This window comes from Salvelinus sp. IW2-2015, unplaced genomic scaffold, assembly GCF_002910315.2.
Source record: "Salvelinus sp. IW2-2015 unplaced genomic scaffold, ASM291031v2 Un_scaffold4539, whole genome shotgun sequence".
Classification (NCBI taxonomy): Eukaryota; Metazoa; Chordata; class Actinopteri; order Salmoniformes; family Salmonidae; genus Salvelinus; species Salvelinus sp. IW2-2015.
Window position 1 is genome coordinate 28,793 of NW_019945809.1, and position 6,738 is coordinate 35,530.

Consider the following 6,738-nt stretch of genomic DNA (forward strand, 5'->3'; position numbering starts at 1 on the left):
TGATTAGTCTGCAGTAGACAAGGGTAGTCCTTACAGACTGGTCCCGTTGATAGACATGAGTCTGTTCCGATGTTCAGACGACAGACTTCTCAGATGGACCAGCTGCATCATGTTGGCGATGATGACTGTGGCAGGATGGAGCCCCACCCACTCTCCACAATCACACGCCAGAATGGTCACCCTTCTGCTTCTAATGTAACCTGGAGGGGCACACCAATAAATGTTTCTGTGTGGTGTGTCTGTGTCTGTGGTTGTGTGTGTTTGTGTGTGGTGTCGTGTCTGTGTTGCGTTGTGTGTTGTGTGTGTGTGTGTATGCTCAGTGACTGACAGACTCACGTCTTTGCAGTTCTCAACTGGAGAGAGTATGAGGTCATCATTGTACATGTCCTGAGTGTTGAGCAGATCACTGTATTCCCTCTGGCTCAAGTCCTCTGGGTTGATGCGCGTTAGCCTCAAGAACTCTGGTACGCCACACTGAAGGCTGGCTATAGACTGGGCTATCAGCTGGGCCTGGAGAGGGAGAAGGGGGGGGGGGCGAGGGATAGGGAAAGTGAGAGAAGATAGAGGGAGAGAGAGGAAGAGATGGAGGGCAGGAATAAGGTAGAGAGGGAGAGAGAGAGAGAGAAAGATGGAGGAGGGAGGAGAGAAGAAGATAGGAGAGAGCAGGGAAGAAGAGAGGAGGGAAGGAGGAGAGAGAGAGGAGAGGAAGGAAAGGGATCATTTAAAAAGGGATCATTTAAAGCTCGCAATATGTAACTTCTTGGCAACACGAACAAATTCACATAGAAATGTTGAGTTATGATCTGTCATCCTCATTGAACAGCAAGTCTAAGAAGCAGTAGATCTGTTATTTGTGCACCTATTTCATTTGCTTCCCGTTCTTATTGGTTATTACACCAGCTTCAACAGCTTGAACAATACCATATTTTTTGATTATTGACAAGATATTTCACAGCGGTTTAAGGTACAATTATCTCTTATACTATACATTTCTTGTTTGTCACACAAACTGAAATTAGCCAAACAATTTGAATTTTAAGCAACCAGGAAGTGGCAGAGCACCTTTACAATCATAGTCTCCTCCGAAGAATCATAGTATTTGCTTTTTATTCTAAAAAGTGGATAAAAAAAAACAGATATTTTGATCCTATACTCTTACAGTGGGTGATGATTAAGTATCTTGATCACTGCCGTTTTGCCAGTTTTTTCCTACTTCACAAAGCATGTAGCAGGTTCTTATGTAATTTTCTATCACAGGTACACTTCAACAAAAAATCCAGAAAATCAATTGATCATGATTTTTAGTAATTTAATTTGCATTTCTATTGCTCAAAAAAGACCTTTGCAAAATCGGCCAGTGGTATTCAAATCACTTTTTCCCCACGTTATCTGCTACAGATATCATCAAGGGCTATCAGAATAACCTCTTACAGTACAGACTTATTCTTTATTTAACCAAGTCAGGACAGAACTGTTCATATGTGATGAGGATTATGTGCTTTCATTTTCTCTGTGTCCCCACTTGTTTCTGAAGAACTGTTCTCACTGATCAGAGCTGAGAGCGAGAGCCGAAACGCTGTGGGGTTGATGGTATGCAAAACTAAATGATAAAATATTCAGACCACAAATTCAAATGGGCTATTCTTAAACTCTTTAACATTACACTCAGCTTTGGCATCTTTCCAAATATTTGGAACCAAGGCCTGATCACCCCAATCCACAGTTGTGGAGMCAAATTTGACCCCAATAATTACAGTGGAATATGCGTCAGCAGCAATCTCTGAAAAATCCTCTGCAGTATCATCAAGAGTAGACTCCAACATGTCCTCAGTGAAAACAATGTYCTGAGCAAATGTCAAATTGGCTTCTTACCAAAATACCGTATGACAGACCACGTATTCACCCTGCACACCCTTATTGACAAACAAACAAAACAAAACAAAAGCAATGTCTTCTCATGTTTTGTAGATTTAAAAAAAAGCTTCTGACTCAATTTGGCATGATGGTCTGCTATACCAATTGATGGACAATTTGGTTGGAGGAAAGATTATGACATTATAAAATCTATGTACACAACCAACAAGTGTGCGGTTAAAATTGGCAAAAAACAGATACATTTCTTTTCATAGGGCCGAGGGGTGAGACAGGGATGCAGCTTAAGCCCAACCCTCTTCAACATATATATCAATGAATTGGCGAGGGCACTAGAACAGTCTGCAGCACCCGTCCTCACACTACTAGAATCTGAAGTCAAATGTCTATTGTTTGCTGATGATCTGGTGCTTCTGTCACCAACCAAGGAGGGCCTACAGCAGCACCTAGATCTTCTGCACAGATTCAGCCAGACCTGGACCTGACAGACCTGGACCCTGACAGACCTGGGCCCTGAGAGTAAATCTCAGTAAGACTAAAATAATGGTGTTCCAAAAAAGGTCTAGTAGCCAAGACAACAAATATAATTTCCATCTAGACACCGTTGCCTTAGAGCACACAAAAAACTGATACCTACCTCGGCCTAAACATCAACACCACAGGTAACTTCCACAAAGCTGTGAACGATCTSAGAGACAAGGCAAAGAAGGGCCTTCTATGCCATCAAAAGGAACATAAAACTCAACATCCAAATTAGGATCTGGCTACAAATACTTGAGTCAGTTATAGAACCCATTGCCCTTTATGGTTGTGAGGTCTGGGGTCCACTCACCAACCAAGAATTCACTAAATGGGACACACACACAATTGAGACTCTGCAAAAAATATACTTTGTGTACAACGCAAACCTCAAACAATGCCAGCAGAACAGAAGTAGAACTACACCCACTAGTTATCAACATCCATTCAAAAAAAGATGTACAGTCCACCACAAAGCCCTCATCTACAGACAGAGGAGCCTAGAGAAGAGTCCCCTCAGCCAGCTGGTTCTGGGACTCTTCACAAACAGACCCCACAGAACCCCAGGACAGAAACACATTTAGACTCAACGAAATGATGAGAAAGCAAAAAGATCGCTATTTGACACTCTGTAWAGAATCAACCAAAAAAACRGAGCAAATTGGAACGCTATCTCTCCCTAAACAGAGAGTACTCTGTGGCAGAATACCTGAACACCGTGATTGACACAAAATTAAGAAAATCCTTGACTATGTACAGACTCAGTGATCATAGACTTGCTATTGAGAGACCTGGCTCTCGGGAGAAGACAGGTTGTGTGCACACTGTCCACAAAATGAGGTGGAAACTGAGCTGCACTTCCTAACCTCCTGCCCAATGTATGACCACATTAGAGATACATATTTCCCTCAGATCACACAGACCAACAAAGAATTTTTAAACAAATCAAAGATTGATGAACTCCCATATCTGTTAGGTGAAATACCGCAGTGTTCCATCACAGCAGCAAGATTTGTGGCCTGTTGCCATGACAAAAGGGTTGCCTACCAGTGGAACAAACAAGCATTGTAAATACAACCTATGATCTGTTTATTTATCTTTCCTATCTATTCGTACTAACTATTTGCACATGCTAAAACACGTACATAGGATAAATAACTTGAAATGTCTTTATCTATTTGAAACTTTTTCAGTGCAAAGAGAGTGAGAGGAGAAGGGAGAGAGAAGGAGGAAGAGAGAGAGAGGGAGAGACCATCTGCTTGCTTGGGAATTTACAATGTTCCCATGCAATAAAGCCCCTTGATGAATTGAAATTGAGAGAGAGAGGAGAGAAAGAGAGAGAGGAAGAGAGAGAGAGAGGGAGGGGAGAAGGAGAGAGAAGGAGGAAAGAGAGAGAGAAGAGAGACAGATGAGAGAGAGAGAAGAGAGAGATGGTAATTGAAGGAGAAAGAGAAAAGCGGAGTGACGAGGACGATAGAGAGAGAGAGAGAGAGAGAGATGGAAGAGAGAGAACCATTTACTCGTTACAACACTGATATAATCATTAACATTACATTTGTAATGTATCTTTTTGCAACTTCTGTGAGTGTAATGTTACTGTTCATTATTTTTATTATTTATTGGCACTTTTGGTATAGCTATCTACTACGACTTTGTGCAATGTTAACAGTTCCCTGGCCAAAGCCCTTTGAATTATTAAATTGAGAGTGAGAGAGGGAGAAAGGGAGAGAGAGAAAGGAGAGAGAGGAGAGTAGGAGAGGATGAGAAGAGGAGAGAGGAGAGGGATGAGGATTGAGAATGGATAGTAGGGTAGTGTAGGATGTATCATTAGGGATAAGAGAGAGATGATGATGATTGAGAGAGAAGAGAGGTAGAGTAAGAGAGGAGAGAGTAGAGGAGTATGAGAGAGGGAGATGGAGAGCGAGTGAGAGACAGTAATATTAGGGGAGAAGCAGAAGGGAGATGGTTTGAAGGTATGGAAGACTAGATCGTGAGGAGATTCTGTTATGGTGATGAGAGATTGAGAGAGAAGAGGGGAGAGAGAGAGGGATGATGAGGAGCGTAGAGAGAGTAGAGAGGACGAGAGCAGAGAGAGAAGATGAGAGAGTAGTGGTGTGATTTTTGGAATTGGGGATATTGGAGTTGAGCGGACGCAGATAGGGAGTTAGAGATGAGTATGATTAGACAGATGTTAGAGAGTAAGGGTAAAGAGAGATCCTCACATCCTCCGACTCAAAAACGTGGCAAATCATCTTGTACTGGCTTTGTTTTTCCTCCTGGTCAGGTTCAGACACCTCCACACTGTCCGTTGAGTCTGGGCGGGGCATACGGCGTCTCGCCATCAGAACCACGATGTTGCCGATGTCAGCGATGTAGGAGATGGTCCTCAGGGTGTGATCCATCATGGTCTCCTGGAGATAGAGGAGGGTTAGGGTCAGGGGTTAGGAGTGATAGGGTCAGGGGTCCATAATGGTCTCCTTGAGAAAGATAGAGGAGGAGGGTTAGTGTCAGGGGTCAGGAGTGATAGGGTCAGGGGTCAGGGGTCCATCATAGTCTCCTGGAGAAAGATAGAGGAGGAGGGTTAGTGTCAGGGGTCAGGAGTGATAGGGTCAGGGGTCAGGGGTCCATCATGGTCTCCTGGAGAAAGATAGAGGAGGAGGGTTAGTGTCAGGGGTYAGGAGTGATAGGGTCAGGGGTCAGGGGTCCATCATGGCCTCATGGAGATAGATAGAGTAGAAGGTTTGAGGTCAAGGGTTATGAGTGATAGGGTCAGGGGTCCATCATGGTCTCCTGGAGATAGATAGAGTAGAAGGTCTTCAGGTTTCTGTAGGTATCAATATTCAGCTCAATTGCAACTATTTCACAACCAATATTATTTGATATGGCTTTGAGACACAGAGTGCGAAATGCGCAACGACCATTGTGAGTACATATACTAGAGTACTCATTAGGTAGGTAGTAGGCTACAACAGCTGTTATATTAATACARGACTACTAACAGTGGGTATTATATTTTGTGTTAGCGATCTAGCTATTAGCCCCAAATACATTTGCTATGACATAGTGCACATGAAGATGTAGGCAGATGCATCTCAAATCAAAGCTAGATGTGTTGGTCGTATACACAGCTTAGTGTTATAGCGGGTGCAGCAAATCGCTCATGTTACTGGCTCTTAACAATGCAGCAAAACATTAATCAAGTACAAAAAAATATAGAATAATTAACAAGAAAGGTCGGAACGAATCCAATTAACAACCCAAATAGCACTGTAACAGTCATCCAAATGTAATCTATACGTAACTACACCGGATGAATTTACACCAGRTATACTAAGAATGGAATGTACTGAACAACTCTAATGAACAACAACATGTGTACAATTATGGAGCCTTATTTTAACAGTATAATATAACAACAACACACTATTGTCAACCCAAAATCCATGACAATCACTTGATTAGGTCGCACATCAAAATATCTTGAATCATGCATGAGAGATGATGAGAATGAGAGAGCGAGAGCGAGACAGAGACAGAGACAGAGACAGAGACAGAGAGAAGAGGAGAGAGAGAGAGAGAGAGAGAGACAGAGAGTGAGAGACAGAGAACAGAGAGAGAGACAGAGCAGAGAGACAGAGAGAGACAGAGAGAGAGACAGAGACAGAGAGAGAGAGACAGAGAACAGAAGACAGAGACAGAGAGAGAGACAGAGACAGAGAGAGAGACAGAGACAGAGAGAGAGAAGAGCAGGACAGAGAAGAGCAGAGACAGAGAGAGGACAGAGAGAGGGGGAGAAGACAGAGAGAGACGAGAGAGACAGAGAGAGACAAGAGAGAGACAGAGAGAGACAGAGAGAGACGAAGAGAGACAGAGAGAGACAGAGAGACAGAGGAGACAGAGAGAGACAGAGAGAGACAGAGAGAGACAGAGAGAGACAGAGACAGAGACAGAGCAGAGAGAAGAGAGAGGGGGGAGATAGAGAGACAGAGACAGAGAGACAGAGAGAAGAGAGGGGAGAGCAGAGAGAGACCAGAGAGACAGAGAGAGAGAGAGAGAGAGATACTGTGAATCGCGTTGAGGACTTTGATCCTCTGGGTGGAGATGAAGAGATCCACCTCTGTCATGGGCTGGGCCTCCCTCTGGATCTGCTTAGAGACAACACAAACACACACAACACACACACACACACACACACACACACACACAACACACACACACACACACACAACACCACACACACACACACACACACAACACACACACACACACGCACGTATACAGAGCACACAGACAGGGACACAGAGCACCAAAGACAGAGACAAAACGGCAATGAGCATCGAGCTTAGA

At 43.6% G+C, this 6,738-nt stretch overlaps 1 pseudogene; it reads right to left on the reverse strand.

Annotated features, from left to right (window-relative positions):
• LOC112077413 (amyloid-beta A4 precursor protein-binding family A member 1-like) overlaps window positions 1–6,536 on the reverse strand; it is a 17,567-nt pseudogene extending 11,031 nt beyond the window's left edge.
• Window positions 6,537–6,738: the final 202 nt, after the last annotated feature.